We start from the raw sequence: 18122 nt of genomic DNA on the forward strand, positions 1-18122 counted from the left end.
TCCTTCAGTCACATGTTCACATCTTCTCTTCAGACTCATCTTATGACCTTCTATCACCTCCTGCAGATCACCTCCTGAACATAAGTAAACCAATGATTTCCATCTATAATAAATCATCAACACAACTCCAAATTCATGACATCACAAATTAAATCTCATATTGAACAGTTTTACTTTGTTTGGGCTTCATTTCAGCATCTCCAGATCTGCTTCCAGATTGTGAACAAGAGGACTCTCCTGGTGGAGCTGCCTGGTCCCAGTTTGATAGGATGTGCTCCCCCCTCTCACTATGAAACACATCTCTATTAGTCCTTTGATTTATAGGATGAAAGAACCTGATCAAGACTCAATATTGTTCCAGCATTTATGTCTGAATTCATCTTTCAGTTTAAACCTGATTCTTGTTTCTAATCAACAATATTCACATTAAGTCTGTAACTATATGACTGTCTGAGGTTTAAGTGTTAAACATCTCCAATAATAAACTCACAACCTGCTGCTGTTAATGTGACTAACAGCTGCCACACAAACACATCATCACGCTTTAGTTTTCTTACATTTCCTCTGAACTTCTGAAGTTTATTATAACACCTTTGGACCGGTCACTCTTCAGGGACACACAGCTGGGCACTGTGGACTCTGCTCTGTCCTCGTCCATCCTGAGGAAACATCAGAAATAGTGATGAGACTGTGATGAAGGTAAATAATCTGGAGAGGTTGGAGTTAAATAATCCCAATTCACTGCATTTTTATCAAACAGGAACATTTCTAATCCATTCTGGATAACAACTGAATCAATAAATCAGTGATGTCTCTGTATAATTTTCATGTTTTCAGAGTTTAAGCTGCTTTTTTAACTGTTCCCTGCAGTGAGAAAAGAACTGGCACCTTTTCCAGCCCCTCATCCTGCAGCACTGAATGTGCTCTAAAGTTCTTTCCAGAGCAAACGTCTCTGCACTTGCAGCAACATGTTGTAGTCATGGATCCGTGAGGAGAACCGGATACAGGAAATACAAATTAAATCATTTTTTATCTGGTTATGGTTTACGAGAAAACCTAAATTCTTTCAAGATGTCAGTTCTCAACATTAAATTCAACAAATAAGATGAGAATGCATTCAAAACTAAACAGAAATACGTCATCACATCATCAAAGTGGGTCAAATGCAGCATCATCTTCTGTCATCTCAGACAGGATTCAAAGAAGAGGATCTTCATTTTCAACAACGCACCTTGACATCTCATCATGGCTCGTCTGTCAGATTACAAGCAGCTTTTTTTGATCAGGCGCATCATGTTTCTCACAAACACATGATAGTGCTGGAAAAAACATTTGTAGCCTGACCTAGAGGTCAAAACTCTGCATGGCGTGCACAGCTACTAGTTGCAGCTGCTGGTTGTGGTGGAGGAGATCCCAAACATTCTAGCAAGCTTGTTTTGGAGCAGAGCTTGTCCACCACCTCTGACCCCACTCATCACAGAAGTCCCACCATATCCATGGCCAGGTGTGTTGGCAGCATTGGAGCCAGCCTCAGGAAAAAGGTGTGTCAATATCTCAGAAGTGATGATCAAGTTGCCACAACCCAACAGAAGTCAAGCAACCCAACATGCTGAATAGAATAGATGACACACAGCAAAGGGCAAAAAACACCCAATTCTGCTCAGACTAATCTTATCTGACCACATGTACAGGACCAAAAATATGAAAACACCATGGGTTTAGGTTTTGTTTCGTTTTCTTGACTGCTTTATTCAAAACAGAACACATTTCATAAATCCATAATAACAAATTCATATTCCACAAAGAACCAGTTGTTAAAACAATAAAATGGAATGCCTTGATCTCTCCCTCTTTACATACTCTCCTTTTTTAAATAAAGGATTGATTGTCCCCCTGGTGGAGGGACAAAGAGAGGAGGCTAAAACTGTCGCGTTTGTGTCCCTCTTTCCGTGGATTTTTCCACTAACTGCAAATAATATTGTCGACTTATTGTGAGTATTAAAATGTGCTTCCTCAACCTCTAAAATGTTGGCTCAGGGTTAGCGGAAAACGCAGTTAGAGGAAACACGCTACAAAGTTTGATCATCCGTCACAACATTCCCGTCGACCAGCCGCAATGTGCGTCCGAAACACGCGCACGCTCATTGCGCACACGCAGCTTATTAAGCCGCATCTCGCAGCGGAACATTGATTCGAGACGACAGCAGTGAAAGAACCAAATGCTACCTGAATATTAGAGGTTTTCCATCAGGGTTCGGTCACTCAAGATGGAGCCCGAAGTTGAGAACTTTCACTTTCGCTTCTTCTTCCTCTACACGTCACGTGTTCGTGGTTGGATCGCGTCATATCCAGCACAAGCGCCTCTCTTCAGAACAATTTGGTCCACGTTTTAACTGAAATACTGGGAAACAACTGGAGTTCGTCTGACAGATGTTCGTTTTTGGGTGCGGAATCAAACTGGGTCAACTTTTTGATCTATAGGATCCCCTCTGGTTCAAAGTGTCCCCTATAGGATATTGACAGTACTGACCTTTTGGGGGCTGCACACACCTCTTAATGGTGACGGCACCAACGGAGCTGATCCAGTTGTCATCAGCTGGCCAGTCTGACTCCAGCTCATTAGGGGAAATTTGCTGATCTGGAGGAGAAGCTTTCAAAACTTGACGGGCTGGGGGGGGGGGGAGAAATGACTGTAATTTTGGAATCAGCGTGCCAATTTGATTTTTAATCAGAATAATTTAGAATAATTTCAACAGGATATTTTCAAATGGTTCCCCAGTGGAGCTGCCAACTGAATCTGGTGACCTGCTCCTACACACAGAAATCCGATGGCTCAGCAGGGGACGGATTTTGCTTCTTTTTTTGTCCCTTTTGAGTGAAATAAAAGAGTTCATGCGGTCCAGAGGGGAAGACGCCGCGCTGCTGGAGGACACTGGCTGGACACTGGACCTTGCATTTTTAATGGACATTACTGGGAAACGGAACAGTTTGAACTGGGAGCTGCAAGGCAAAGGTGAGACTGTTGCTGAGAGGATCAGTGCTGTAAATGCATCTAAAGCCAAGATGAACATTTTCTCTGTGCATTTACAGACAAAAGGTGCTGCACTTCCCCTCTGTGCAGATGGTGCTGAGAGACAACGCTTCTGCATGTGAGGCTTTGGACTAAAGTGCAGAAAAGTGCTCTCAGCTCATAAAAAGACTTGGGCAAGAGTTTGAGAACAGGTTTTGTGACCTGGATCAGCTTGAGCCACGTGTGCCCTTCATTTCTAACCCTTTCATGAACGTGGACATATCATGCATTGCTCAGCAGTTTAGTGCAACCTTCAGCCTGGATGCTGCACAGATGCTAATTGAAATTGGAACATTGTGAAATGAGCTGCAGCTCAAAGCCTCTCAGGCTGCACCAAACCTTTGGTGCCTTGTTGACACAGAAAAGTACAGTGGTGTATGTACAGCAGCTATGGAGGTTGCAAGCCTTTTTGGTTCGACCTCTCTTTGTGAATCAGCCTTTTCTGACATGAACTTCATCAAGAACCAACACAGAAGACGCCTCCCTGATGCACATCTGCCAGACTCACTCAGAGCTGCACTGTCAAGTTCCCCACCAGAGGACAACACACTGGTAACCGCAGCAACGCCAGGCTCCCCCCCAACGGACAAAGAAACGGACACCAGATTTGGTGTCTCCTTCAGAATTTGTTAAATGTGTTTGTAAAATGGAACAATTGTTTATGTTAAAATGTTCATGTGAAAAAATCTGCAGACTTGAGTGTGAAGTTCAAAACGTAATCAGATTTATTTTAAAATCTGAAAGTTTATTTTTGTATTTTACATGATTTATTATTTGTACAAACGTGGTGCAAAGTAATTCATGATTTGTTAAAAAATGTCAGTGGCTGGTAAAAATGGGACATTGTGATTTCCTAGGACTGTTGGAGAAGTGATCATTTTAAAATGGTTTGAACATTTATTTCAATTAAAAACACTTGCACTAAGACAAAATATAGAAATAAAGTGTTGCATATTGATATTCATCTGTTCCCGATCTTGTTAAATCATTGTTGATATTGATTGTGAGAAATCATTAACATGATCAGTGTCTTTGCAGAGATGAATATCATTAACTATTAATAATGACATTTAGTTCAAGGTAAATTGAGCAAATTGGCTATTTCAGAAGTGTGTATCAAACTGGTAGCCCTTCACATGATTCAGTACCCAGGAAGTAGCTCTCCGTCTCAGAAAGGTTGGTGACCCCTGTGCTACAGAGTCAAGTTTAGAGGAGAAATATGCTATTGGCTTCATTTTAGCTCCACTGTTGAGCTCAGACTGAGGTCATCAAATGTCCTGTGCCATCAACCATCTGAACCAAAGGTTTGCTGTAATCTGGCAAAGCTAAAGCTGTGCTCCACACCAAGGCTTGCTTCATGTCACAGAAGGCCGTTTCTGCATTTTCAGTCCAATTTAGTCCAAGTCATTTTTAAGTTATCATACATCAGTCTTTGCAACGGTGCTGTAATTTCAGCATAATTTGGCACCCAGTTGCAACAATAATTAGTCCTAAAAAGGACATCATTTGCTTTGTAGTCTGGTTTCGGAGCTTGCAGAATAGCTGTTTTATGGCCCTCTATGATAGTGGGATGGACACCGTCTCTCCTAATCAGACCAGGTTTCCCCCAAAAAGTGCTCCAACTGTCTACAAAGGCCACCTGGTTATCGGGGCACCACCGTGACAGCCAGCGACAGAGCGACGACATGCGGCTAAACATCTCCTCGCTGGACAGGTTGGGGAGGGGACCAGAGAATGCTCCGGAGTCCCACATCGTTTTTGCGTAGTTGCACACCGACTCCAAGTTACCGTATTTTCCGGACTATAAGCCGCTACTTTTTCCCTAAACTTTAAACACTGCGGCTTATTCTATGGTGCGGCTTATTTATGGATTTTTCTTCCACCGCTAGGGGCGCTCTAATCGGAACTAGAATCAAAACTAAGAAAAATCAATGCAAAGAAGAAAACGCTACTTTTTCTTTAGCAGATAGAACACGGACGACAAATTACCAACTGTTAATTGTTTTCAAATCCTCGCCCCTTCATCATGGAACCCACACGAAGAAGTTCGTATGATGCAGGTTTTAAGTTGAAGGCCATTGATCTAGCTAGCCAGGAAGGAAACCGTGCTGCTGCACGCAAGCTTAGCGTTAATGAATGTATGGTGAGACGTTGGAGGCGGCAGCGGGAGGAGCTAATGCAATGCCGAAAGTCGAAAAAAGCTTTCAGGGGACATAAAAGCAGGTGGGCTGAACTTGAAAATGTCCTGGAGGACTGGGTGAACACACAGCGAGCAGGTGGCCGAGGTGTATCCACTCTACAGATCCGACTTAAAGCCAAAACAATCGCCCGCGAAATGAATATTGAAGATTTCAAAGCGGGGCCGTCATGGTGTTTCAGATTTATGAAACATAAAAACCTGTCCATCAGGACACGGACCACTCTCTGTCAGGAACTCCCCCCTGACTATCAGGAAAAAATTAAAAACTTCCACAAATTCGTTGAAACAGAGATCCAAGAACACTCCATCGGACCAGACGACATAATAAATATGGACGAAGCACCTTTGACGTTTGCTCTGCCTCTGACCAGGACTGTTAACAAGACAGGCGCATCATCCGTGTTGTTGAAAACAACAGGCCACGAGAGAACGCACTTCACCTGCGTTCGGGCATGCACGGCATCCGGACAACAACTTCCACCACTGGGGATTTTTAGTGGCATAGTGGTCAAAGTTAACACCAAAGGGGGGATGATGGAAGGCCTGATGAAGGAATGGTTAACGGAGTGCTACAGCAAGCGCGCAGGAGGAGTTTTTCACCGGAAAAAAGCACTGCTTGTTTTGGATAGCATGAGGGCCCACATCACAGATTCTGTGAAAGCAGCGATCACCAAAACAAACTCTATTCCAGCTGTGATTCCTGGAGGTACAACAAAGTATTTGCAGCCACTTGACATCTGTGTGAATCGGGCATTTAAAGCTGCACTCCGGGTTGAGTGGGAGACTTGGATGACAAGTGGTGAGAAATCATTCCCAAAAACCGGCCGCATGCGAAAAGCATCCTTTTCTGATGTCTGTCAGTGGATCCTAACAGCGTAGAGTGCTGTGAAAGAATCCACGATCACCAACGGGTTCCGAAAGGCTGGACTGCTACGCGAAGAGAGCGGCGCACCTTCAGAGCCAACTTCAGCGGAGGATGATACGGAGAGCCAGACTGATGGAGACAGATGTGACGAAGCGCTTCTGGGGTTGTTCAACTCCGACACTGAAGAAGACGACTTCATGGGTTTCAGCCAAGATGATGAAAGTGACTTGTGATTTCAAACACAGGAGAAATGAAGAGAAATACTGTTCATTTTCTCTCGGTTCTGTTCCATTTTAATCAACAAAGTTGCTGCCGTGTTAAAAGGCACTGTTAGGAAAGAATCTGTTCAGGTACTTACATGTACATTTACAGTTCAAAATCGTTCTGTACATGCAGTAAATATCTAATTTTTCAACATAAATATCTGCGGCTTATAACCCGGTGCGGCTTGTATATCTTTTTTTTATTAATTTTTTTTTAAATTGAGCGGATGCGGCTTATATACAGGTGCGGCTTATAGTCCGGAAAATACGGACTATATAATTAATATTATGCACAAGCTTTTCAGAATGCAGTGAGGACTGAAGCTACATTTTAGATGAGTTATGTTTACATTGGCCTTTTTCTCCCACATTTCACTAAAGCTGCAGCAGAAAAGGCCAAAAGACCTGGAAAACCGAGCCGGCCAGCGTCTGCACACAAGTCCGTCAGACGCACCACTCCATCGTCAACGGCAAGATCGCCGTCTGATCCACACATCGAGGCGACTCTTTGCTCCATATCCTGGGGACGCCACACTAAAGTGCGCCAATACGCAAACTTACACTAAAACACTGGTTATATTCAAGGTTCCGGTAGCGGCTCCCGAGAGGACGACCGCCGTGATGGATGCAGCACCTCAGCCCTGGTGGCCCACAGCAACATCAGAAGCACAACCGAAGATAATCCATTAAAAGCAAGCTCAAGTTTGAGTATTGTGAGGGTGATGTTTGGTCACCCGCGCTGTTCGTTTACTAGACTCAGATCAACCACACAGACAACCGGAGGCCTTGCAAGGGAGAGCCGACGAGCAGTTCAAGCTTCCTCTCTCAACTCCGTCCGTCTGCTGCTCGCTCTCCTCTTTTATTTGGTTCACACAACATTGGTATCAAAACAACTTCATGATTCCTTCTCCTCCTATCTCTACGACTTCCTCGTGTCCTTGAACATGATACCTCCCAGTGCTGGGAACATAACAGCTACAATACTTGAGTCAAACACTCATACATTCCTTTTGATTAAACATTCTAAATCTACTTACTATACTTACTATAGCATTGAAACGATAATAGTAATAACAACAATAATTCTTCTCACATTTCCCTCCTGTTTATCGTTAAATGCGTCTAGATTCTCATTGTCAGTATTACATCATTTCATTTCATGAAATTTAAATGCATTACGTCATTTTCCTAGAAACACATTTCTTACACTCAGAGTTCAACATGGGTACAGCTTAAGACATCTCAAACATTTCATTTACATCTTGCATCACATTTGTCCATTCTTCTTCTGATTCCTCTTCATCGTTGTCCAGTAGAGATCGTTCTTCCACCTGCAGCAAAGTACTAGTAACAGCTGATCCCACGAGCCGGCCAATGCAACCCCGAACAAGAGGTACTACAAAGCAAGCTAGTATGGCTAATACTAGCAGCACTATCCCTATCATCATTCCTATCTTGAAAAACAGTTACCTCCACCTTGACAACATTCCTGTAAGCCAATCTGGTGGAGGACTACCATCGTCAATCATAGCTCTCTGTAGTTTAGTTAAATTTCTCAATGCGCTATCTATCAGGTGACCGTCCGCATCATTCTCTGGGATGAACGTACAACAGTAATCTCCTACCATTGCACAAACTCCTCCCTGGGGGGCCGTTATGAGATCTAAGGCCATCCTATTCTGCATGGTCATCAGTCTTAGCGCTGTCATTTCTTCCTTGACTCCTGTGAGAGCAACTTTTGTCAAATTAGTAAATACTTTCAACCTGTAATCAACTGTTTCCAATCTCAATATGTTCTTTCCTATTCCTAGCCACGGAAAGAGTGTCATGGTCACTTTATTTCCGGTTGACCAATGCTTAAACTCTCGTGGTACATCTGTGCCCCACACTGAGTCATGTGGTTTAAACTCGTCATTCAAATCTCTCCTGGAACGCAACTGTGGTGCAGATCTAGCATTAGCAGCATAAATTATGACTGTGTGATCCTTGAGATGTACTGGAGCACACACTCCTGACCAGTTTGCTGGTAGGTCTGCATACGCATTGTGTCCACATAACCACCATCCCTTATCCACTAATTGCGTGCCTTTGTCTCCTGGCGCGAAAGCGGGATAGTTACATGTACAGTTATAACCTTCTGGACACCTCTGTGTTGAATGATTCTGTGTCCGAGCTGTGAAAGTAGCATAGCGCCACCATGTATTCAAACTGTAAGTGTGTGAGGACTCTGGATCTTGTTCTAACCATGAATGTTCTAAGTGGCTAACTACGGTGTGTTTAGCGCGCGCGTAGCTCTCATCCTGTCTCAGAGCATCTTTCTGTCCCTGATTACCTCCCTCCTGTCGGAAATTCCAAAGACCAAAACTCACGAGTCCTGCCGTCACAGCACTCACCACAATTAGGAAGAACAACTTCATTTCCTTTTAGATCCTCTTCACAGGTTCCGACGGGGTTCAGCCGTTGCTGGACCTATACAGGCCGTCAGCCGTTTACGGAGAGTCCGCCACTGCTCCCTCGCCTTCACCTGGAAGAATTTTCTGTTTTTTACAATGGGAAAGGTGTATCCACGACAGTTTCCCGTCCACTCGAACTGCAGTCTTTGTGGTCAGCTGTACTTGATAAGGACCTTCCCATCTAGGCGTGTTCCACCTCTTTCGCACAAACTTCTTCACCCACACGTAGTCGCCCGGTTGAATGGGTTCCTGGGGGGTGGAATCTGTGGAAGACACAGGACTAGGAGGAACATTTACTGTATTCACACATCGGTTAAGTAACACTTTTTTCAGATAATCTGCTATTGTTTCCTCAACATGTTTTAGCTCATTTGTTGTTGCAAAGTATGGTAGGCAATAAGGCCGCCCATATAATGCTTCAAAGGGTGTGATGCCTGTTTTCTTGTGTGGTGTTATGTGCATCCATAATTTCACCAGGTCGAGACAAAACATCCAGTTCTTTCCTGTCTCGTCCATACATTTCTTCAGTCTGTTCTTAATAGTACCGTTGACTCTTTCAACCAATCCTGCACTCTGAGGGTGGTATGCGCAGTGATTCTTCAAATCAATGTCCAAAGTTACTCCTACAGTTTTCACTATCTCATTTACAAAATGGCTTCCATTGTCGCTCCAGATGACCTTCGGGATGTCAAACCTAGGAATGATCTCTCTGAGTTGTTTTAGTGCCTTCTTCCCGTCACTGGAGATGGTCGCCCTGGGAGGGACGAAGACCGGCCTTCCGTCAACTCGTGATGAAAGGTCTTTCACTTCGGACGTCCTTTTGACTCCGGCTGCGCGCAGACTTCGGCGTTCGGTCGTCCCACGGCGCTCCTCTCCAGGTCTTGGGATCCGGCTCGAAGGACCAATTTTTGTGAGGGTGATGTTTGGTCACCCGCGCTGTTCGTTTACTAGACTCAGATCAACCACACAGACAACAGGAGGCCTTGCAAGGGAGAGCCGACGAGCAGTTCAAGCTTCCTCTCTCAACTCCGTCCGTCTGCTGCTCGCTCTCCTCTTTTATTTGGTTCACACAACATTTGTATCAAAACAACTTCATGATTCCTTCTCCTCCTATCTCTACGACTTCCTCGTGTCCTTGAACATGATACCTCCCAGTGCTGGGTACATAACAGCTACAATACTTGATTCAAACACTCATACATTCCTTTTGATTAAACATTCTAATTCTACTTACTATACTTACTATAGCATTGAAACGATAATAGTAATAACAACAATAATTCTTCTCACAGTATTCAGTGACTATATATCGGCTGCCGGATATAATCGTGTGTTTTCTTATTAGGTGACATACGAGGGATGGCACAAAAATATGGGAGTCTGCTCCCAATGGGCTCCCACAGGCTGATGTTGCATGGCTGAAAGAGGATGAAACCAATGAACTCTTCCAGAGGGCTGCATCCTTTCAGGACAAACATGAAAAGATGAAGTAGAGGAAGGTCCTGAAGGATGACAGGATGTGGTTTCAGGCATACTGTCCAAACAGCAAAAAGTCATCATCTCCAGGACTTGAAGGCCAGACTTTTGACACTTTTGCAGACTTTCAAAAGGCTGTGGACATTCTTCTGGGACCTCATTTCCAGGTGTAAGCAAAGCAAAGAAAATTGGAGTGGTTTATTGACTGCACTTGACAATAAATGCTTCTTTGCACTTGACAATAAAGGCTTCTTTGTACTGACAATAAAGGCTTCTTTGAATACAATGCACATGTCTCATTTGTATTCTTTCACGCACGGGGACGACTTTCCAGTCCACACCCGAGACATGCAGGACCTTGAGGCTGTAAAAAAACTAATAAAATAAGGCTGTCGACAGGTCATGGCCACAGCTTTTTCATTTTTATTTTGTAGCACTCATTGGGAAATTAAGTGTTCTTGCTCTTCAGTGTCACCTGGGTGGGGCCACCTCTCTTTAATCAGTCAGTGCTTTATTCATTTCCAAACATAGGACGCCTCCATTTCCAAGACACCTGGCAAAGTCTTCTGGGCCACCACAATGTAGGAACCTGCAAGGGACCAATGACAGCATCATCACTGTTTTTCTTGCACGACAAATGTTATTCCTCAACTACAGCAAGCAACAACAGGCCTATCTTCCCTTTATTTATCTTCCCTCCGCCATCTTTTCAATTTCTCGAGGCAGAAATCACAGGACACATGTGGAGCATCTCCTAATGTGGCACCAGGCTGGCTGCATTGCGGCCTTACAGAAGTAAAGGCATGCACAGAATAGATACACAGGCTTCAGATACTACAGTGGGCAATATTCCTTAAAGCTCGAGAGGTGGAGCCTGCATTTGCCACCAAGGTCATTGCATGCTATACCATTCTGCACAATGTGTGCTTGTGGAATGGTAACAGCATGGAACCCTCAGAAGAGGCACTTGGGTCAGATGACATTGGTCAAATGCAGCCAGACCTGCAATGTGGAGAGCAAATTCGGAGCAGACTGACTGCTGCCCTGTCAGCACCAACCCACCTCCCACCAGCTCTCTGAACATGATTGCATTTAGGACTGGTCTTTATAATCCAGAATTTTGGAGCTTGACGTCTGTTCAACCTGGCTGCCATCATAAAGTCTTTTTTCTGGCAGGTTCCATTTAATTTGAGTATTTTTTGGGTTCCATTTTTGTAAATAGGTATTTCAAAATCATAATAGGATAAATGCAACTTGTTTATATAAATATATATATATATATATATATATATATATATATATATACACACACAAGTGTGTGTTTTGTAAATAGTATTGGTTTCAAAATCAAAAATTGTACCAATTAAATTTAAACTTTGAATAAAGCATTTGTTATCAACCATATGATGCCAAGAAAGCAATCTTTGATGGAAGTTAACTTAAACAATTTAATACATTCTTTTTTACATTTTGTCTACCAGTTTCTCTAAGAGATTTAAAAGTCTCTCCTCCCTGGCTTCCTCTCGTGTCACCCTTCCTCGGCCCTCTCCAGCAGCTCCAGGACCCTATCGCACCGCTGGCGCTGGCGCGGTGCTGGCCCTGGTTCCTCCTCCTCCGTCCCTGACTCTCCATCAGGTCTATCTGGGACTGAATATGAGGAGCCTGACTCAGAAAATGAATGGCTCTTCCCCCAGGCTGAGGCAATGAGGCATGGGGGCCGAATGGAGGGCCTGCCACCTATTGCCTGATCCATGAGAGGGAACTAATTCCACTTGTCAGCAGTGACCTCCCCAGATTCAGTGCCAGATCCTGTTGGTGGTCTCCGAAGCTCCTACAAACAGGGAATAAGCAAATAATTCAAACAGTAATGCTACATTTGCTATAACTATTAGTCCGTCACATTTAGACCAAATTTAAAACAATTATTACAAACCTTGTAGGTTTTTTTAAGGTTCTCCCATGTTTTTGCTGCTCGTGCTGGAGTCAGCATTCCATTCAGGCCAATTTTACAGTGGCCGAGAGGTGCAAAACACTTTTACAAGTGGATGAAACAAATTTACAAGTAACATTTTCTACCGGAAAGGGAATTACCGACCCTTGGTACGGTTGGGCCAATGGATGCGTTCCGTCGGTACAGTTGGTAATACCCTTTCCGTAAGAAAAAGCAGCCGGCAGAAAACAAATTTACAAGTTACTTTTCTGACGGAAAGGGTATTACCATCATTTGAATCGAAAGCGGGTAAGGACTTCATCGTGACGCAGGATGGACGACATGCAAGTGGCCTTTTGCCGTTTTGTGGCAAACATTTGAGCAGATTGACGCCGGTTTGTGGTTTCTGTGGTCGGTTCTTGGCGTTTTTAAATGCCGCAGCACAGACTGAAGAACCAGCCGTACCGGGGACGTCTCAACAGCCTGTTAATGCTAAGCAAAGTAAGTGTAGCATAGCCGTCGCTATCTGAAGTACGTACAACGTGAATCAGCTGTACCATTGGTTAGCGGCTGCTAACTTTCTAACTGAAGAAAAGAAGGACATTGTGGCAGACTACGTCCGATGGTATGTTATTGACCGCAACTCATCTGTAATTGACAGGTAAGTTAAATTTGCATTTGTTTTTTGTCGTTCCACCCCAAAAAAAATGAAATTTGCTTGAAATGTCTCATGGCATGTATATCTCTGATGTTACAACTGCTAGCCTACCTATATGATGTCTGTCTCTCCATTCTCTGCCTTATGCTAATCTATAAATACTCAATATAACAAACAAATATAACCTTATAAAATATATAAACTTAAGATAATACAATTTAGATAGTTTAATTGGTTGTTGCTGTTGGCACTACACAGCAGTGAAAGTGTTTGTGTTCACGTTGTAGATTCAAAGATGGCCTTTCAGCCCTTCAGTTTCTGACAGCACTACAGCAACACCCTTCTTTGCTGACCCCAGTTCTCTGCCACTCTGAAAAGCGACTCGCTGGCTTTGACATTGAAAGACTCTTTACACCTGACGTCAGCCCTGCAGGGAGCAACAGGAGACAAAAAGAAAGTGTAATCTTGGCCTACTGGGCAGACTATCTCCTTGGCTGTGAAGGTTTGTTTTGTTTTTTTATAACTACTTGGAAAAGCACATTACCATGTATATCTACCTGAACATTTTTTCTTTGCAGAAGGCGAGGCTGCTGTGTCTGTGAAAGACGTTTTTGTTACGAGCAGTTGTATCAGGACCCGAAAGCAGGCAGAACACAGTGGCGTATCGTTTTCCAAGAAGCTTTATTAAAGTTTATAGAACGTTGAGCAACTCAAAAAGGCGTGGAGACCACGACTCAGTCTTCATCAAACAGGGAATGTAAACTTACGACAAAAATCCCGAGCGGGGTCAAAAGCAGTCCACGAAGGATAAAGACAAACAATAATCCGATAACCGGGTTCAAAAGTTATCCACGAAGAAAAAGTCTCACGATAGTCCAGGAGGGTATAGCCGGGGTATTCCGAAACAGACAAGACACGCCAACGCTGGCCACCCGTGAGAACAGTCCATAAATAGGTGGCTTGATTACCGATCATCTGCAGGTGCACCAGTCCCCGGCACCACCTGCGGCTGAGGCATGGCTCCACCACGCCCCCGCAGGAGAAACCCTGCAAAAGAGTTCCCAAAAACTGGGAACCAGACAGTTTTGATTTTGCCACAGGGCTGACATCACTTCCTCCTTCTGGGTTGGAACCGTTGCCAAAAATTGAGTTCTTGGATGGCTCTCCATTCCCAATGTCAAATACTTGTTCTAACTTGTTGAAATTACCACTCCTGGATTCCTACAGTGTGTTCAAGGCACAAATGGACTTTGGAATTCAGAACACAGATTTGGCTTTTTATGAGCCATATTGGACTCAAAAAATGTTTATTGTTCTGCTGCTGTTATGGGGTGGGGGGGGGGGGGGGGGGGGGGGTCATCATTCTGAAACTGTGTTCTGTTCATGAAACAGTAGTTCACGATTTTATCTATTAAAAAAAAAGGAAATCCATGCTCATTACTACGCATTATGTTTATTCATATTTCCCTCTTTAAAATAATGATGCTGTGGGTGACAAATTAAGACACTTTGTGTACAAGTTACACCTTTCTAATAATGTCTTTTCAATCATAGCTGAGTAATTTCTTTTAGTTTCAGATACAGCTCAGTTGCAGACGGCCAGTACTCTGCCTTCTGTAAATGATTGCTCTGCATGGCCAAGTCCAGGTACTCCTGCATGTTTGCATCCCCACATGGAGCTCTTGTCAGGGGAGCCTCAGGAAAAGCATCCAGTTGAGTCTGTTCAATTTGAAATCCACAGTCTCTAGAGTCAACCTATGTTACACAGAAGATATTATTATATTTATTTGAAAAACAAAATTACTGCAGACAATCTACCATCAAATATTACCGGTGTGGTAAGTAGTAGAGCTCATTGGGCACTCCTCCTGGACATGATGCTGTTTTGGAGGGCTGGACCCTGTGGCTGTACCACAATCAGGATGTTGTTGTCATTAGCACTCACGGTTACAGCTGCAGCTGGCAGGAGTTTAAATGTGGAAAAATGAGCATTTGTTAGCGGATGCTCTGCAGGAGAAGCTACGTTTCAGCGGCCCTGCGTGTTCCATCAGTCAGGGACATTTGAATCGATGCTTTTTCAGCTCCCCACAATCAAGAGTTTGCACAGGGATGTTTCTTATTTCTAGGTGCTCCTGGGAGGCGCCATGTGCTCAATAATGTGAATTGTGAAAGGGTGACAAGCAATTTTTTGGGCTTCAAAGACTTGGCAACGCCTCAGTGGAATTTAAATGACTTTAAATTTCCACAGGTTGCATTTATGGACTCGCTGCGCAGAGAATGAAGGAATATTCTGCCATCAAAGAGGGTCATTTTTCCAATTATATGCACTCCGGTCATGCACATTTGAATACAGCTGAATGTTTTTATGGTTTTCAGGCTGGCGGGGAAGCGTTCTTGGCGTCTCCTCTCCTCTGGAGGTGTCGCGTGGGGGTCGACCATCCCTTGCTTTCCTATCACCCTCCGGGTTGTGAACATATTGCCGCTGGTGGGCCGCCAGGGTCGGGGCGGCGCAGCCTCGTTCTGCTGAGAGACACAGCTGGCCCGGCCGGCGTTCGCACAGCCCGAGCCACACAATCAATCAAGTCGGAATTTCATTATTTTCCTACGGAGGTGAGCAGCCAGGGAAGGCGAGCGCGCCAGCCAAGAAACATCTGGACACGGCGCCGCTCCACGTGGCCGCCGGGCTTGGGCGAGGAGGCCGTTCCAGCGTCCCCTCCGTTATTATTCATCATCCTTCGGCCTGCCAAGAGCGCGCGGATCAGAAGTTTGTTGTTGGGTTTTCCTCATGATGGAACAAACATCCCAGAAGGACCCAGGCTAACTTAGCGCTAAGCCTTGTCGGTCAGCGAGGGCAGCTGCTGTGCGCTTCACGTCTTTGAAATTGTTGTGACGTCCTGGCGGAGTCTGAGCTCCTCACAGGCGCCGCAGCCTTTATGAAAACACACAAATATCGTTCCTGTTTTGTTGGTCATTCCGACAAATCCACGCGTGTGTAGAGCTGTCGGAGGGACGCTGATGTTTGGAGGCCCCCCTCCGATGATACAAATCTCCTTTGTATCATCACGCAACTCCCTCCCGCTGGCGTTGCCGGGCTAAATGTTCAAAGGTAGCAGAACGCAGCGACGGGGGGGAAATATTAAACTTGCACCGCAAACTTCAAAGCCACTTCAAAAGCTTCTTCATGCTTCAGCGCCTAATCCTCAAAGTGCTACCCGGGATGGAGGCGCACCGCCGCGCAGGACGCGCGTTCTCACCGCGGGCGGAAACGCGACGGCCGCGTCCGGCAGCGTTTGGATGGTGCCGGAGAGCGCGGCGCATCCTGCAGCTACATCAGGTCCTCAGCTGCGGCGTGGAGGAGGAGGAGAGGAGGAGGAGGAGGACGGAAAATACCAACCATCCGAAATATAAAAACACACAAGCCGCGTCTGAACCGGCCATGTCGCGTCACGCAGAGATCGATCCGATCAGATAACCTTCAGATAACATTGATAAAGAAGGCTTGATGAAGCGTTTGTGTCAGTCCTGCGAAATAACAGCCACAGGTGCACGTTTATCACCTTTATTAGAGACATGAAGGTGTCAATCATGAACTCGTTCCAGATACCTGCGAGTGGGGAAATGTCTGTTCATCCTCGGTGACACAGAAAACAAAAAAACCCCAAGAATCAAAACTGCCCTCGTCCACCCAGCATCATCTAGAGGAAAATAACATCCGTAAAAAGGAAAAAAAGAGACTCGACACTGCCAGCAAAAGTACAAGCAAACCGAAAAAGGTGAAACACACAAAAAAAACCAAAAATAAAAATAGAAACGACAAACCTGCGAGCTGCAAGAAAAGTACCAGGTTAAAAATGATTCCTTCAGATAAAGAAAAGAGGAAAGAAAGTCAAAGCAAGGTCTGGATCGGTGAGGTCGACCCAAAATCACAAAACTCGAAGGCAAACAAGCAACACTGCAAAATGCAAACCAAAGCAACCACAACAACAAAAAAGGAACAAAAATGTGGGGAAAATGTCTCAAAACCACCAATCAACGCGTGAAAAATCTCAATACTGACAAAAGCTGCTCGATCGGAACAAAAGTGCAAGTGAGACCGCGTCTGCCCCCGGGACCAGAACAACTGCATGCTGGAAACTTGAAGCCTGGATGGGGGGGGGGACGCTCCGAAGCACCGCGGCAATACTCAAATTCAAACACCAGCAAAAGGAGGAAAAAATGGGAAAAAAGGAGGAAAAAAGGCGGAGGGGGGGAGGAAAGAGAGAGGAGGGGGGGGGGCAATAGAAAAGAGCAAAAAAAAAATATGCTTGTTGGAAATGTGCTCACCGAGCGGGAGTAAAATGTGGCGAGAAAAATGGGAATGTGGCTCAAAAGACAGTATGGCGGTGCGAGCCGGGACGCGGTGCCTTTTCTCCAGATGTCAGCCTCCAGTTCTGTCATGTGACTCATCCGGATCCCACTTCCAGCAATGAGCGCGCGGCGTCGAACAGCTGATGCTGGAAGCTCGCGGAGTGAGAAAGCGAGTATCCGGAACCTCCCCCACACCGCCGCCTGCGCCGCCGCCGCCGCCCGCGCCGCGCCTGCCGCCGCCGCCTCCTGCGCCGCGGCCGCGTCGCCCCGCTGCGCCTCTTTAAAGATGCGGGGCTCACGTGGCGTCAGCGCCGCCGCGATGTCCGCGCGCTTCCGTTCGGTGGGAGCGAACATGGCCGCACGTTTCTCTGATCACGACAGCAGGAACCACCTTCGTTCTCCTCTCATTGGTGTCCTGGTGGGTTTCCTCATATGATCCAGGCTCCTCGGTCAGGCCCATGATGGGCCGGGTCACAGGGCGGCCCTGACCACCTCCCCTCCACCTGCTCCAGGAGATCATCCAGGTCTTCCAGACTGTCCCTCCAGCAGGTCCAGGGATGGGAACCCTTGAGCCTCCTCAGCTGAGACCTTCCTCCAAAATAAAAGCACGCTTCATAGAACTGAAGAACCCGACCTGTTGGAGTCGCCCGAAGCTCTCACAGATGGCGTCCTACGCTCCAGCATCGGGTCCTGCTGCACGCCAAGGGCCCGTTTCAGAAGACGAGGACTCGTGCTGAATTTTAATAGCTGAATTTGGGACGGCCCCCCTCCACCCCGGATCGTCAGAAGAAAGAAACCATTTTAATAAATCTGATTTCTCCGTTGCGGAACCACAGGTGTGGTCAAAGTCACGGTCACAA

General features: G+C 45.4%; 2 long non-coding RNA genes across 2 annotated transcripts; both read right to left on the reverse strand.

Moving 5' to 3' along the window:
- Positions 1-14352: 14352 nt before the first annotated feature.
- LOC130520603 (uncharacterized) lies at positions 14353-15357 on the reverse strand. The gene is made up of 2 exons (XR_008948940.1): positions 14747-15357; positions 14353-14670 (listed from the first exon to the last, which is right to left on the reverse strand). It is a non-coding gene; the product is annotated as an uncharacterized LOC130520603 (long non-coding RNA).
- Positions 15358-16458: 1101 nt separating this feature from the next.
- Positions 16459-17454, reverse strand: LOC130520602 (uncharacterized). Its single transcript, XR_008948939.1, has 2 exons — positions 17239-17454; positions 16459-16610 (listed from the first exon to the last, which is right to left on the reverse strand). It is a non-coding gene; the product is annotated as an uncharacterized LOC130520602 (long non-coding RNA).
- Positions 17455-18122: the final 668 nt, after the last annotated feature.

Source organism: Takifugu flavidus, unplaced genomic scaffold, assembly GCF_003711565.1.
Source record: "Takifugu flavidus isolate HTHZ2018 unplaced genomic scaffold, ASM371156v2 ctg442, whole genome shotgun sequence".
NCBI classification, from domain to species: Eukaryota; Metazoa; Chordata; class Actinopteri; order Tetraodontiformes; family Tetraodontidae; genus Takifugu; species Takifugu flavidus.